Source organism: Chamaea fasciata, unplaced genomic scaffold (genome assembly GCF_029207755.1).
Source record: "Chamaea fasciata isolate MVZ Bird 193981 ecotype frontalis unplaced genomic scaffold, bChaFas1.0.hap1 SCAF_10, whole genome shotgun sequence".
Lineage (NCBI taxonomy): Eukaryota > Metazoa > Chordata > Aves > Passeriformes > Sylviidae > Chamaea > Chamaea fasciata.
Window position 1 is genome coordinate 9789559 of NW_027094095.1, and position 17048 is coordinate 9806606.

The 17048-nt window shown below is 39.2% G+C and overlaps 2 long non-coding RNA genes across 3 annotated transcripts in view; one reads left to right on the forward strand and one right to left on the reverse strand.

The window, feature by feature from the left end:
• The window catches only part of LOC136294405 (uncharacterized), a 188522-nt gene that overhangs the window by 124792 nt on the left and 46682 nt on the right, over positions 1-17048 (forward strand). The window lies entirely within an intron of this gene.
• LOC136294913 (uncharacterized) lies at positions 2834-9317 on the reverse strand. Of its 2 annotated transcripts, none has more exons than XR_010722520.1 (4): positions 9237-9317; positions 9039-9081; positions 6130-6347; positions 2834-2929 (listed from the first exon to the last, which is right to left on the reverse strand). It is a non-coding gene; the product is annotated as an uncharacterized lncRNA (long non-coding RNA). The 2 variants fall into 2 exon arrangements; XR_010722521.1 differs by having other exon boundaries at positions 6229-6347; positions 9237-9309.

Genomic DNA, 17048 nt, shown 5'->3' on the forward strand with positions numbered 1-17048 from the left:
TGGCAGTGTGGGTGCAGGCTGGAAATTTAAACTTGTACCTTTCAATTAAGTGAGCTGGTTTGTTTCAATTGAGTTAGAAACACAGACAATCTGTTAAAACATCTCTGGTGAGACCATAATATCATGAAGTGCAGTAATTTGATCATTTGCGGTCATCTGAACAGTGCTAAGTTTATGCCTTGGGCAATTCCATTGACTTCCCTGGAACTACTCCCTGTCGGGCCCTGTGCTCAGGGAAGTAACAAATGTCTCATTACATGGGTTTGCTTACACTGTGTTGGTACCAGAGCAGCTTTAATGTTGAAAAAAGCATTCTAAATATCTTCATTCTGGTAATTTTCAGCTATTTCCTTACCTGCTGATTTCAGAGGCAGAATTGAAATATGCAGACTTGGACTTCACATTTTGCACGGTTACAAACAGTTGAAACAGCAGCTTCAGAAAATGTCAGTGTTTTCAACCACAGACAATATTTCTTATGTTCTTTTTTTTTTTTAACTGAGCTTCATTAGCATTCTCACACTGAATGAAAACAATAATTTATAATAATTACTGTTGTTCTCCCATAAAGGTTTCCTTTCACCTGGAAATCATTTGTGTAGATGAGGACCAGTTTTGGAAAAGTGAGGGACTGCCCTAAGTTGTGCTGCGGAAGAGGCTGCTGGGGAATGGAGCTGGGTGGGAAGCTGGGGTGGCAGAGAAGGCAGTGCAGCAGGAGCCACATTCCTCAGCAGCATGGTGGAGCCTGGAGACCGTCAGAGGACACCACAGCAGGGTAGAACTGATAGTATACACATCCACTCTGAGGTTTGCAAGCAGGTTTCTAATGAACTTTAATTAATCCCAAATCTCTCAAAAGATTATGAGATGAATTACTCTTTTGTAGTACAGGTGTTCTAACCTGCCCCATCCAGTCGTGGTTTGACTGAGATAAGCAAGAGTCTCCTCAGACTTATAAACTGCTGCCAAATTAAGAATAAACATAGTTCTTTGTAGTAACAATAACTTCATCATAGGTAATACACAATGAGGCTGAACATTTTAAGAAATAGTTACACCAAAACCTATAATCATATAGTGGAGATTTTAATTAAAAAATGAGTGAAAGTGCCCTGAGAGAACAGTCTGAAAGTGCAGTTTAACAGGGTAGGTCTGAACAGTTAAACTGAGTCTTTCAACTACCTGTATAAAATATTTTGGGCAGATATGCTGGCAGCTAATGCAGCATTTCCAGGGAACAGCTTTTGGAATCTGCTTCATTTAATCTAATTTAGCAGATAGAACTTTTGATTTAGAAACAGCAAAACGTTTATGTTCTCCTAAAGGAATGAAATTTTACTTTGGGAAATACGGTGTACATAATGGAGAGATTGAATTGAGTTTGGTCAGTGCCCAGTACACTTGTTGGTGCAAACTTGGTGAGATGTTGGACTGCAGCTAAATAATTATTCAACGGACAAACAATCCTGATAACAAGGTGCTGAAACAGCAGCCTCACTGCTTCAGAAAGGTGTCAGTGCACCTTACAAAAATTCAGCAAGCAGCTTTTGGTAGACTGTCAATGCAAATTTTGTTCTTTTAAAAATAATTCATAGAATCTAGAAATAGTTAAGGTCCCTTTATATACCCAAGAAGACAGCAGTATGTCAACATGACAATACTGACTGTTTATGATGAAACATAATATGAGGTTTTGAAAAGCCAAGTCCGTGTACAGAGCTCAATGCTGCAAGCAGTGCTAGAGGCCTCTTTGTCTTGAATTTGTGCTAACTTCAATGGGAAAGCTGTAGTTCACACAGAGGAGAGCCAGACTGTACTGGAAATAGGGCTACATTTTTCTGAAAAGCTAACAATAGTAATCAACCAGGCAAAGCTCCCATGGCATGTGGAGAAAATGGGAACCTGTGACTGTGCACTTTGTTCAGTTCAGGATTTGGTTCTGTTACATCCAACTAAACTGCTTAACTGTGGAAAGGAATTATATTTTGGAACTGCTGAAGGCAATTCTGTTCTTGGTTACTGTACAGCAGGAAGGATTCTACCAGTGACATCTGAAAGACAAGGTGCACGCAGATGCTTCAGCATTTGCAACCTGCTAAGTGTGTGTTAAAGACCTCCTTTTTATTCATGAAACCATGAATTTGTAAAGTAGAGCAAAAGCAAGTATAGCTGTATCTATTGAGACCACCTTCCCAGCTGGTTCTGCTAAGACATATAAAGGAAGGGAGAAGTTATCCATGTTAAAAACAGAGAAATTAAATGTTCTTATACCTAAAACACAATTTGTTTTATTTGTTCCTGAGGGAGCCAAGTTCACTGCAGTCTTGACTTGAAGATACAATGAATAGAACAAAGTGATCAGTAAAGCTGAAGCTTTGATTGTGTATTTGATGCATTGATAAGCAGCAACACATTCAGCATCTCCTGATGGACATTGCTGAGCAAGTATTTAATTCTGGTCCCTTTGGATCTTCTAATCACTGATGTTCCAAATGCAAAACCTTTGCATTTGAATCAGCCAGTTTTTTCTTGAATTATCAGTGAAATATCACCAAATACTTCCCAGTAGAAGGAAAAGTCATTTGCAAGAATGGATGTGGCAGCTTCTTAGATCCCAGTTTTCTACTAATCTTATTGGTGGGAGTTCTGAGAAGCTCCATGTTCCTTAATGACATTCTTAAATAATGGGAAGTGTTTGATATTTGCTTTTTGGTATCCACACAAAGAGCAAACACCAAAAGCTTCACAGAAAGGACACAAAACAAAGAAAGCCTTCAGAAAGACTAGAGACAGACAAGTTTCAAATCTGTAGTTTATTCCTTTGAAATACCATTTCTTCATTTATCACAGAATACTTTTTATGTAAAAAACCCAACCTGCTTAAAACATTTCTTCTCTTCATTCTTCTAAGTCCTGTAGGTCTTGCAGCCTAATAGTGGGAAAATATAACCGCTTTTAAACATCTGCCATTAGAAAAGTTAATTTATACATCCACATTTCCTCCAAAATGCTTTTCAGATGACTTCAATGAAATTCAGAGAGACTTAGACACATGAATAATTATAATAGGATCTTATAGGGATTACAACTGGAACACGAAGTAAAACTTGTTTTACTAAACATGTCAGTTCTCTGCTTTAGGGTGATTGGGGCTGATCTGGCTGAGCTGTATGTAGTTAAACTGCTTCAATTGTTGAGCTACAGGAAATTCTATGGGTTGGGAGAAATCTTTTTGCCAAGGTAAAACCCAAGGTGACTTCCAACTAAAATGGTTAAATTGCTTCCCTGAGCAAGGGGAAACTGGATTTTCATTCTTTTGCCAGTGAATATTTATCCAAAGCAGAACAGAATCTCCAGGAGTAAATTTAATACCTTTAATTTTGGGATATTTGTGTGTGTGTGTTTTTAGACAAGTATGTTTCTATAACATCCAAAGGGGGATTATGAAAAGTGAAGGGCTGCAGAGGATCTGAGCTTTGACTCGCACACCAAGTGACAAGCACACGTCTGTCTTAGTGAATATCAAATCAAGGATTTAGAAATTGATGTCGCAGGTTTCTAGTCTGACAACTTAAGTGCACAAATCCTGCTTACCTGAAAAGAAAGTTAGGATCTCAGGTGATGAAGTGTCCCAAAAATAGTACTTGTATGTATAAGTTACCATATATTTGCAAAGTACTTTGCCTCATGGTAATTTACCTTAAAGTAAATTTATTGTCTAAGCATGAGATTAGAAAAGATTCAAAGATGGTAACTTAGAAGTCATGAGAACTGACATACATTTAAACCATTCTAAACTAAACTATCTATGTCCTGAACTTTGATTTCCTCAAAATTTATTCATAATTACAAATCACTGCTGGAGGACATTGAATCTCTTCTATCAGTACTAAATCCCATAAAACATACAATAAATTGTGAGTGCCTAGGTACTTATTTAGAAACATTTTTCTTGATGTCATGCTAAGAAAGGCTATATGGAATGAAATAGAAGTCAGACGCACACACCTAGGGGTTCAACAGGCAATGGTATTGGCTGTAAAGGAGGAGAAAGTGAAATGTGATTTCCTGTGAAATATTATCACTACTTCCAGTGAAGGATGTACACTGATTTAGCAGTTCAGAAGTTCAGCCACCGAGTGGGATGTGGGTGATCAGGGTTCAGCGGGCACTCCAGATGATAAAGCAAAAGGTTAAAAGTTATTCTCAGGGGTGTTTAGGACACTATTTGTACCTTGCTTTTCCCTTTCAAAGATCAGCAGCTTCACAGCATCTGGAGTAGTGGCACAATAGACTACACTACTATGAAATAAAGAAATTGAATCATAATGGAATTTTTCACTGCATATGGTTTGCCAGAGGAAATTTTCTCAGTCAATGACCCACAGTTTATTTCAGAAAAATTTGACATGTTAGGTCTAAATGCAGTGAAGTATGACAAAGTTGCTTCATTTCATGAAGCATCAAATGGAGCACTGGAATTCCTTTTTCCAAACCATTAACCAGCCAATCTCACTAACAATACATTATCAGAAAACTGCAGTCAGTTTTGTTCTGTTTGTTTGTTTGTTTTCATTTGGCGGTATTTTTGCCTTTTTTTTTTTCTTTTTTTTTTTGGTACAAAACCAATCCTTTGTATGTAGCAACAAAAGAAGCATTTAGTTTTTAGTTTTGAAATATACTGATGAGAAGTCCTAAGGCTTGTGCTGTTCTCTTAACACACTGCTGGGGGCTATTGCAGCTGTGTGAACACTGCTTGTACCCAGGTGCTGGAGCCACAAAAGCTGCCCTTCTCCTTAAAGCTCAGCCCTTTGCCTGGAGAAGGGATGGTTTTCTTCCCTTTGTCCTCTCAGCCAGATCAGAAAATTCTCAAGAATTTGAAATTCTGAGGAAAGTAAAGACGAAGCTGAGGTGAGAACAACAAATGTAATGAGCAAGTGTGTCAGACAAGTTATTTCTTACAAGGCTCTGAAGAGTTTGTTTTCCTGTTTTTTACTCTGAGCTGGGGAAGTTCGTGGCATTGCTATTTAGAGTTATCACAGAGACTAAAATAAATGAGGAATAATGATTCATATTGAGAGTAGTGGGGTTTTGGTGTCCTCTAGGAATGAATTCCTCAGCTGACAATCAAGTTATCAATACTCGACTGGCTTCTCTACCACTGATTTATTATGGGCCCATTTCTATTAGACATACAGCAAGTATTTTGATGTGCCTTATAATTGGTACTATTTAATTAAATAGAAGAGCAGCAAAGATTGGTTCTTACTCTTTGCCCGTGCGGTGTCCAGTACTGTGGCCTTACAAAAAGATCCTATTAATAGAGCATATAAGAGAAATGAATGCTCTGTCCGTGCATGCATGCAAAGTGTGAGGAAATGTCATAACACAGCGGATCTGGAGCTGGACAACGTAAATCTGGCCATAACATAAACCCAGTCCAGCTAGCCTGGTTCATTCTAGAAAAGAAGTAGGACAAGTCCCTGGGTGGGCAATGATAGGATTGATTTGAACTCAAACAGGGACCTCCCTTACCCAGTCATGTTCATTCCAGAGTGCAGACACATCACTGGTCAGGGAGCTGGGCAGTGTTAAGACCCAGATCAATTGCCTGTCTAAACCCAGGAAATTCAAACCCCCTATAAAAGGAAGTTCCAAACAATAAAACAGGCTGTTTGTCTTATGATTATCAGGGAGTTCATGTTGTTTGCTGTCTCCGGCCAAGGACCTCACGTAGCAAAGAAATTTTAATCAACCCACTTCAGGCTTTGTAAATTGTAAATTTGCTTGGGAAAAAGTCTTGAGTGAATTAGTAGAGCTGAGAAACTTAGACTTCTGAAAAAAGAGAAAGTAGGCCTCACAATGATAATCAATGATGTATGAATATTTCAGAGGTGCAATTTTAATTGTGAGGGTTTATTTTATTTCAGAGAGCATTTTCATTGTTTTTTAATCTTATTCTTTTGGATTTTACTTGTGATTATTCTTCTTGTATTTTGGAATTGCTTATGATTTGCACAACAACAGTGAAAAGAAAAAGCTGGTAATCAATTTTAGAACATTGCAGGGGGGAGACTCATCTGGTTTAGTTTATCATTACCACACTGAAGTGAACTTATCTGAAATTACCTTTGAAACACAGAGGTTAGGTCACGGTAAAAGTTATGTTTTCCTGTGCATTAAGGTGTAGATCTGCTCAGGGAGGGTTTCACAGAGGCCAAGGCTAACCTCCTCTCCCTTTCTCCCGGGTGGTTACGTCTGTTCCCCATCACACAGTGTAACTGCACAGCTCTGCACAAACTCCTTCTCCTCTGCCTCCACTTCTGTTATTCGCACTGTGGCTGCACCTGTGCACGTATGGAAATAACTGAAAAGCTCAGAGCATTTTTTATAGTTTTTTACCAAGCGATGGTTTTGAAAATCATCTTGGTCTATATCTGTATTTTGACAACAGACAACTCAAAGAACAGTCTGAGCTCATCAGAGAGAACTCTCCCTGTCAGCTCAGTGCTGCTGGTCAGGGCACAAGGAGAGGGTGTGAAATGACAGTGTCATGAACTTGCCAAGTGATCCTTGCCAGCTCGCTGGGGTCTGGCCAAAGCCCTCACTGTGATGGACAGCACAAGGACACAGGAAGCCTTTGCCCTGTGGCAGCTAAAGAATGGCTGAGGACGAATAGAAATAACCCCCAATGCAGTGGAGTACATTAGATGTTATAAACACAGCTGAGCTGTCTCAAAATGACTTGTGGGCATGAATGACTTTCCTTTAAATAACACGAACAACATCAATGATTGGTTGGTTTGGGTTTTTTTCCCCACTGCCTCCTACTCGCTAAATAGGGAGATTCTATGTTTGCTTTGATTTGGATTGTAGTTGTTGGGGGGTTTTTTTATACTCATTACCTCATTCTTTGAGGCAACTTCAGTTGTATGGGATTTTCTGTTTTCACAGTACAAGATTTTTCATACATTTTTTCTCTCTGTATTTTGCATATAGAAAACATCAAGTTTAAACAGACCATTTCATGATACACTTACTCAGGCCAAAGAGTTCTAAAATTGAATCACAACATTTTAAAGGAAATCTTGTTCTCCATTTTTGTAGTCCATGTAAATAAACTCAGATGAATACAGGCCAGCTACAGAATAACATTTCAGAACTTGTAGAGTGATAACTTTATGGTGCATTTTAAACTCCTTGAACTCATTTCCTCTAATGAAAAAATTCATTGGGAAAATTCTGGACACACCTACTCCAGAGATTTCTTTTTAGAGAAAATAAGTTAATAAAATGCTGAGATTAAAGCTATCTATCTCTTAATATAGGCATGTAATTTTTATTAATATTAAATCATGTGTGCATGAGGACTCCTGTATCCCATAGTGCATAATTGCTGTATTCAGAATCATTCTTCTTGCAAAGGATTTAATATTAGGATGGTTCAGAATTATACATAGCTTGACTTCAGCAAATAATATTGGATATCAACTGGGGATTACCTAGAAAACCAAAGTTACAAGAAGTGGTTGAATAAACAAAAGACAGTCATTTTTGTAGGATCCCTGTTAGGTTCCTTCCTTGAGATGTTCTCTAAACTTACATTAAATGGCAGAATCAGTTTTCTGTTTTTTCAGGAATTAGATTTTTAATGTTTTCTTATTACTTTCCAATACTGAAAAGTCAGCAGATAATTCAGGTCAGAAGGGACATTTAGAGGTGTCGCGTCCAAGCCCTTGCTTGAAGCAGGGTCAGCTTTGGCCTCAGACTCGTATTCCTCAGATGTTTTCCAGACACATTTAGAACATTTCCAAGGATGGGCGCTGTGACAGTGTACACAGAACTGTCCCCATGCCAGGAATTCAGTTTGATAAACAGATGCTCCAGACTCCTCAGATGAGCTGCGCCCTTGGAGCCCGCCCTGGAAGGCTCTTGGGGAGGATCTGTTGGAGAGTGGATGATCAGTCCTTGTCTCCCAGGGTGCTACAAGTGATGTGGGCAGTGTGAATCACTGGCCACTTAGCTGGGTCCTCTCAGCTGAGACCAGGGATGTGGCTGTGCTGAGATGAGAGCAATTAGACCTCTCTCTTGCCCCTGAAGTTCAGGTCAATTAGTGTGTGCATGGGCTTTTCAGTCACGAACTATGTGCCATTTAGCAAAGCGTCAAGTGGTTAAATTGATTTGGTTTGGCACTTAAGCTGCCGGGAGGAAGGGATGATTTTCTTCTGTGCCTGATGAGGGCATATTATACTTGACAAGCAAATATCAATACTATTAGAACTACCAAAACAACCCTTATACAGAAGATGTTTATAAAATATATTTACATTAGTGCCAATAACAGTAAAAATGAGGAGAGTGATGAACACAAACTCCATCTGTAGCTGTGAAACAGTAGCTATATAGACTGGCACTAGTTCAGCTATCTTCAGAAATTTTAGTCCTTTCATTAAGGATGCCAGAAGCAGACTCAATAGAAATATTTACATTTTTATTTCAGAGCAAGATAGCCTCACTTTGAAGATGCTTTTGTTCCCACTGAAGCGTGAGGATCAGCAGTAGTTATTTAAACTCGTTCATTTCTAGAAATTAAATACCAGATTATATGGCAGATATTTTAAGCTCTTTTTATGGTAAATTCCGAGCTAGACATTCCAGTACTGAGTTCTGCAAATCTTCGTATATCATCATTCTTTTACTGCTTAACTTGATAGAGAGCTCGGTCAAACGTTTGTCTCATTTAGGGTAATAGAGTTCACGACTGTTTGCTTTATAAGAAACCAGCAACGCCTGGTATGGCATCCAAAACGCAATTGAAATAGGCAGAAATGACACCAAAGGAAAGTACCTGCTCAGTGCTGCACTGCAAAGATACAGAGCAGTGCTGTAGAGTTCTGACTGGATTATGAACAGCAGGCATTACAGCACATTGTTACGCTGCCCTTTGCAGCAACCAGGGATTTTTCAAGCTCTGTTTATTTTGCTTTTATTGTACAGAAGCTGCAGCCTACTTGAAAGTAAATAAAATTATGAAATACCTTTTCTGTGAGGAGAAGAAAGCCAGACTGCAATCGGCAGTACCTGAAACACACACACACACAGTGTTTCTCAGCAGATGTGTTACTGAATAGAATGCCCAGGCATTAGCATTTTTAATGTCCTCTTAACAGCATATGACAGATGTGTCATGAATAATTAGATATTATTAACTACTGAACAGTGCTTAATTCACTTACCTGCCGGTAGATTTGCCCTTTCTATCTGACAGCTCAAGTTGAATAAATGCTATCTCTGGCTCTGAACCACCAGCTGTACAGGGCACCGAGGGGTCAGCCTTTCACATCACAGGGTGAAAGCTTTCACACTGAATAGCAATGCAGCTCCTGAGCCTGAGCTACTTGAACGAGACCCATGGTGGTGGAACTGCTGCTGGACCTTGCTCCCTGATTTCATGGGGTGTTAGCAGATCATTTCAGGATTTCTCAGGGAGGAATTAATGTCAATCAGCTAAGAAAATAGTTTCTTGGCATTATCATCCATTACATCCATTTCTGTAACTGCATACCAAGAAACCTCTTTTTGCACCATAACCAATGGAATGGCTAGGACCTCACCTAATGAGAACTCATTTTCATGGAAGAAACCCCTTGACTTACTGGACAGCATTGTTTGGAGGAGCCTACTGATCTTCAAATCTGTAGCCATACATAGTCCTATAAACTACCTTAAATATTGATGGGAATATTGTGGGTGGGTGTGATTTTGATGATCTTACTGCTTCAGTTTTCAGTTTGTAAGGCCAGGTTTATAATACTGTAGGACTTATGATGTTCTTCATACAGATCTGTAGGGCTACACTAGCCAATAAAAGAAAATTTACAGCTGGAATAGAATTGATTACCTTTGCCAATGTTGTCAACAATTTACGTCTTAGGCAGAAAATAAGGTCACACTAAGGGCCAAGGCCCTGCTGCAAATGCCATTGAAATCAATGGAAACTTTCACACTGACTGCAGAATACTTAAAGGTCAGGCTCTGAAGTCCAGATTCTCCAGCTGGAAAGCTGCCCAGTGCAGGGGGTTGGCCACTGAACAAACAGGCATGGAAAGAAACTCACCTCCGGTAACAGGCAGCAGTTCTTCCACTGTATGGTTAAAAAGGAGGCAGGGAAAGAAGCAGTGAGACAAAAGACAGGGAAAGCTTTTTAAATTAAAAAAATATAGAGGTTAATACCATTTAAAAAAAAAAAAAACAAACCCAACGATACAGTATGCTTGTTGTGATTAAAGAGAAAACTGTAAAAAAAACTGTTTAGAAAAAAAAATAGCTGGAATGACTTAGTTTGCAGAAAGTCTGATTGTGTAATTCGAACTATGCTCAACTCCATGAATGAAAATAATGTTTCTAAATAGGAGGAAGAGCAAAAGACAAGGTGAGTCCTGCATGTGCCAGAGATTTTGTGTTGACTTTTTCTATCTTCCACATCTGTGCAAAAGCAATTCACAGTCATTCCTAAAGTTAAGCTACACCTAACATGAAGTGCAGTGGAGGTTAGGCGATGTTGGAAGGTTCTGTGTCCTTTAAGAAACTCTGACAGCCTTTGCCTCTCTCAGCCTGTGCTGTCTCATCTCTTTCCTTGCTGCTGAGCAGAAACACTCAGTGCATGCGCTCGAGAGATGCATTTTCACAATGAGGTGGGACGGGATGGGATGGGAGCTTTTGCATCTAAACTGAGGAAACAGGAATTAAACAGCATTGAAAGGGGCTCTGAGCTTCCTTCCTGCTGCTGGGATGCCGTGCAGCTGTGTCTCTTCAGGATAGCAGAGCCACAGGAGGAAGAACAGTGTCTTTGCTGATTGCTCTAATTGATATGAATGCACTTAGCATGCACATATATTTATATAGATATTTATGTTATTCAACACAACTCGGGTCATGTGGGTCTTGATCCATAAAGAAGAAATAAAATCCTGTGGTTTTGTTCCCATCCATTTGGTTACTGTTTCTCTCAGAAGTATTTTAAAAATTGTTTAAAAATGCTTATTTTTGGATTTATTTCCTTGAGCCTGTGGGAGCCATCTACCCCCAGGATTATGTGGTACAGATATTTTTGTTTGTTCGATCTTAAGTGAGGAATTAGGAGGTACTGTATGTATGTTATGAGTGCCTGAAGTACCAAGACCTACTGTAGAAGGTATTTAATATCTTTTTGTATTTAAAAAATTAGTGCAAAATTGTTATCATTGACTATCTGACAGGGTACAGTAATTGGTCTTAAAATTGCCTGTTTTGAGTTTGTCTATGCATACAGTGACATATTAATTATAAAGCATTTTAACCAGTTCACTAATTGTTAAGTGTTTGCTATGATTAAGCAGAATTAAAAAGGAGCAAACATAAGTTTCAGCATCATTCATGTGATTGGTAACTCTTCAAGACTGGAATTATACTTGCCTGTTCAGTCCATGCTTTTCAATGCTAAGTGATATTTTACATTTAATTAGTTTTTTATTTTATTTCTGAAAACATTTACGAGAGCCTGGCCCAAACTGTGGTTGCGCAGCAATTTCATTATTGTTGTTATCTGGAATATAACTTTTATACATGTTTTAACCATGCTTGACTCAAAGAATGTGAAGTCCATTCAGTGACCATCACACTGGGAAGTCTCTGTGCATTTTCATATCCCTGATGATTTTGTAGGGTTTCATTGTCATTAGGATTTCCAGAATCCTCTCTATCTCCCACAAGGAGTTAACAACATTAATATTTTCTCTGCACTGTGTAAAGTAGCGTTCCTTTTTTGGCAGTGGGAAATGATAAAAGGGCTTTCAGACAGTCTGTATATTCAGTCTCATAAATTATTTAAACATGTTTGTCTGTTATTTTACCAGGCAAGTGCTAGGTTCTTACCATATATATCATTACATTTTTCAAAATTCTCTGACATACATTGTAGTGTCATTAAAACTTTTCAGCAGCATTGAAGGAACTCATGCCTGTAGCTAGATGAAAGAGTAATATGGTCATTTATTTGCATTCACAATAGATTTTCTATGCTGTTTACCCCCAGGCTCTTAGTATTGAGTGAAATGCACTCCTTAATCAGACATGAGACCTCATTGTAATTGTAGATCTGCAGTGGAAAAAGGCCTGCAGAATACTTGCAATATAAGTGGAAGACGTTCCAGGCTGAACAGTTACAGCTCAGTGTTTAGATGAGTGCGGAGTGGAGAGGTTTGATCCATATCTGCAGAATTCAGAAACTCAAACTCGGAAATTGGAATAGGAATATTACTGTGGTTCTTACAAGTCCTGAAAATAAGTCTTTGATTTGGTTACATATACATTACACACCATTTAAGGTGACTGTCTCCTAAATGTGTGGGATAAAATACGTGGTTTAGGCCTCTGAAATTAAAGTTCCAGTCATTGAGAAGTTTGGGTAACGAAGGGGTCAAGTCACTAAGATTTGTCAGGCAAAAAATCTCCTGTAACATGCTCTGTGGAAGTGTGAGGAGTGTTAGGAGTGGGAATGAGATGAATTTTGAGGAAGGATAGCTGGCTAATAGTCAAGAGAATATTTGTCATCTTCTTGTTTGAGCACTGGTTACGGTTGTCTCTCAGCACTCTCCACTGCTGCATGTGCAGAATATATTTTTTGAAAATCAGATGAAGATTTGTTAGTAATTGTTGTGTTACTCTAGTAGGAATGTTAAAGTTATCAATTCCTTGTTGTCTGACAACAATCTAAATCAAAACCACGTCCTCAGAGCACGGGAACTGCAGCTGAAGGCAGGCTTTGGAACACAGAGTTGCACTGTAACGTAAATTCAAATCGGGGAAATTCCTCATTATGTGCCCCATTTTATTCTGCATAATTGTTAACCTCTGTACAAAGGGAATATGAGCCATGTACAAAGCAGGCACCAGAAAGAATGTGCAACTAATCACTGTGCAGCTATCTGTTTTCCACTCAGGAAAAATACATGTATCATGATGAAATCTGGGCCTGGAGGAAGCAAGGAGGTTTTATCAGCCCTCAGATTTCTGTGCCAGGTTAAAATAGCTTAAAATCGCAGACACCCAACCGTTTATATTCCTTATCCATTTCTATTAATTATGAGGAACACAGAGGTTATGCCTAGCCAGGTATTTAGTTGCTGGTAACTACATGCAATTTTACCAGTGCCTTAAATACAAGCATGCAGTACCTATGAAAGTAAGAAAATAGGTTTGAGCTCTAGTACTAAATTTCTGCAACTTTACCAACTGTCAGTGTTTTCCATGCATATTTATTTTGAGGAAATCCAAAATTCACAAGAACCATTCTGGTTTGTATTCTTCCTCCATCTCAGATTTCACTTTTAGAGTGAGCAGTCTCCAGTTGAATAGAAGGACCAGTATCCCTTGAGAAAAAAAGAAGAGAAAGGGAATGGGAAAATATAAGCAAATGAAAATTGCCAGCGATGGGGAGAAGCGCTTGATGAGTTCTAGGGAAAAATAAGAGGAAAATGAGAAGAAATGATTCCCCGAATCTTGGCTTTGTGATGCTTTCTGAACCAAAGGATATTGCAGAAATATATCTGTGATTAGAATGAATGAAGTAAGATAGGGGGCATTTGGGGCCATAGCTGGTGCTGCTGAATTTGCTGACTCAATCTTTTCTCCCAAGAATAAGAACAGTGAGCACTGATGGTTTTCAAGAACCTGAAAAACAACCTTTTGTTTAATTAAATGGGTCAAGTTCCTCCGTGAAGTTTCCTTGTTTGAGCTGAGCTTTGCTGCAGCAGAACTGACTGTTCAAATCCCTGTCATTTTTCACAACTGGTAGCAGTGCTGACCCACACAATCTTCATCTTGCTGTGATCAGGCAATTCTGAAAACTCTGGAAGTTTCTAACTCAGTATTTCTAATTTTTCTGGTTTATATTTTTTCTTAGCTCTTATTCTTCTTTTGTAACTGTATTTCAAATGTCCAAATTATGACAAAAAGGTGATGTACCTGTAATGATAAGCCTACAAGTGCAGTAGTTTTAAATTATAATATTTTATATCTATGTTTTCTAGAGGAACATGAACTGACACCATGTGGTCTAAAATAATTGAAATTAATTGCCTGTATTCCTTGCAAAGCAATTCTGCCGTGCTTTTCCAGAGGCACCTGCAGAAGGCAATGATGCATTCCTGAGATTACACCAGACTAGTGTAGAAAACAAAGCAGCCCTGGGTAACAGGGGCAGTCCCAATGAAAGGCTGACCTGCTCCTTCCTGGCTTTACTCCTGTACCCCTCTCTTACCTGGAGCCCTGCAGCATTTGCTGTGGGGCATTGTGTGAGTTTATAGTGGCCTCTCTAACACTTGGAGTGGCCAAGCTCTGGCCTCACAATCTTATCTTTTTTACTCTTTGAAAGATCAGTGGCACCATTTATACTCTTCATACTTTTCTCCTGTACTCTACTCTGTAATCCCTGTATTTACAATAGTCCAACAAAACTATTGGACTAATAGTTGCACAAGCACATAGCTCCCTCTGTCAATTATTGTGTGTTTTGTATTTGTTGATGCCAGCTGAAATTTTGGGCTAAGATATAAAATGTACAAATTAGGTGTATCAAGGTAAGGGAGCAGATTGTGACTGGCCTCTGAAGATGTGTAAATATTGCAGTGAATATCACTCAAAGAAACTCTTAAATCTCTCTTGCTGAGGACCAACAACAGTGAAAACCAAAAGCCCTTAAATTCAAAAAGCGCTAATCTCTCACTGATCTCGAGACACAGTGGGACACAGGCTTTTGCCGAGTGTTCTGGATGCTGGTAAAAGAGTTGGGAAAAGGAAAGCTTCTTTAATTTTGTGGCAAACACTGCCCTGACGTGGGTTTGAGGCAAAGAATAGTTTTTGGAGCAAAACTAATTTTTAATTTTGTAGAATCCAAATCATTTGTGCTATCTCTGCAAACCTAGGGATGTATGTGCCCTACACGATCTCTGGCACAAGCCGGGGGTTGTCACTGTGGGGTGTGCGACAGGGATGTGACATTAACACATTGAGTTTGTACTCACGTTTATTGTGCAGCAGCTCCTTTTACAGGGCTTTCGCATTTCCCGTGCTTACAGACACGATTGGGTAAGGGTCTGAGCTCTGCCCAGCTCACTGGGCACTGATACGGGGTCTCTGTGCTTCAGAGGGGTCGGCTGAGGTTCTCTGTCTGGGATTGAATCCCACCTGTCATTGTGTCTGGGGCCTTGTTTGCTTCGAGCTGGGCTGGTGGAGCTGGTGTCTGTTAAGACAAATCATCTGTGTAGCTGTAGTTCAGCTGTATCTGCCACATAGTTGGCTGTGAAAGACTGCAGCCTACCCAAAATCAGTGGAAACATCATTAAGTTGATTTGAAGCACTTAAGAGAAATCCAAACCCCATGTTTATATTAATAATAATCCTGTTCTGCCACAAGGAACTCCTAATATCTCATTGTTGTTGTACTTTCAATTATTACTTTTACAGGAGAAATCAATCCACTTAACAGTCCACATATAAGCCCACATGAAGAATAGACTGTGTCTATGCACATGACATACAACTAGATTTTAAAGATAAAATTTGGCTGTGTTAAATATATTTCAATATGCCCGTGCTGTGTTTTTATCCCACAGCACATTGTGGTGGGTGTTATTTCATGCAGGCATACATAAAAATAGACTGGGCATGCATTGCAGCATTAAGGTCTAAGGAATTATCTGTGGATTTGACAGCTTTTCAAACCTTAAGACAGTATAATTCAAATTTTAATTGGCTTGTGATGAAGCAGTTGTTTTGAAATCTTTCTTCTTAGTAAATCTGTAGCACAGCTCTCAGAGGCTTAAGGAAAAGTACTTGGCCTTTTCCTTATCCCCGGAATCTTCATGCATAGATGTACGTCTGCACCAATTGTCTCATCTCCAGACTAATTATCTCATTTACATTTTTCCTGCTTTCTGCTTAGAATGCTCCATGGACAGCCAAGACTTAGATCTTGTGCTGTCAAACACAACTGGTTCAGGGACACACACACACAAGTTGTGTGCATTTTATTTTATTAATATTCTTCTGAATTACATGGTACTTCTAATATTAAAATCGCATATTATGTAGTGCTTCACATAAAATATTATGTTACAGATGAGGCTCCCATAACTTAAAACATTCTAAAATTAAAGATTTTGTGTAATTTTCCCTGATCACCTTTTCCACCCTCTGGTATTACCCCCTCTGCACTTTGAGCCTATTGAGTGGATGATCTCTTTCCTTTTTTCCCATTTAAGTTAAGTCAACAAAAAGGTTCTTATACAGTTAAATGTTGTAGCTGCCATGCCATACAACTGAAAGTTGCTTACAGTAGAGTGGTGCTTAACTGATGAAATAGCGATCTACTGATGAGTGCAAATACAGCAAGTTCTCAGCTGTAGGTCAGTCTCACCCAAATAAAGATATGATTGGGTCCCTTCATGGTCTGAGGCTTAATAAGGCAGGGTGGTTAGAGACTGCCTCAGTGTATAAATTCCAGGGTGAATTGGGATCCTTAACATCACCTATCTGCCTAGTACAAGTCTTAAACAAACAGTGATCTCTTGAGGTTATCAGCTAAGGCAGCACGTTGTGGCTATATTCTCACAAGATTAAGCATCTTGGGACCGTGTGTTGCTTTCCCTCAGGTTACTTCAGGGAATCATGTGCCCTTAAATGTGTGGCAGGTGGAAACCTTGGTATTCTGCTCAGTGCAGGCTGTGACTGTTCCACATTGTGCTGCACAGGCTCTTGTTGAGTGAGTTATTTCCCACGCAGGGTACAGAAATGTCTTGGGTCACTGGCTGACGGCTGCTAGCCCACTTCCCTGCTTAGCAAGATTAATTTGTTACAGAAGAAGCCAAATCAGCACCCTTGGCAGGCAGGATGTGTGTGCTTTCAGCAGCTGAAACCAACCATTTTCCCAGTTAGTGCTGACCTTTCAGATCTGCTGAAAGGCAGCTTTGTATCGTTCCTTCATTGCAGGGCAGGTATTGCTACTCTTC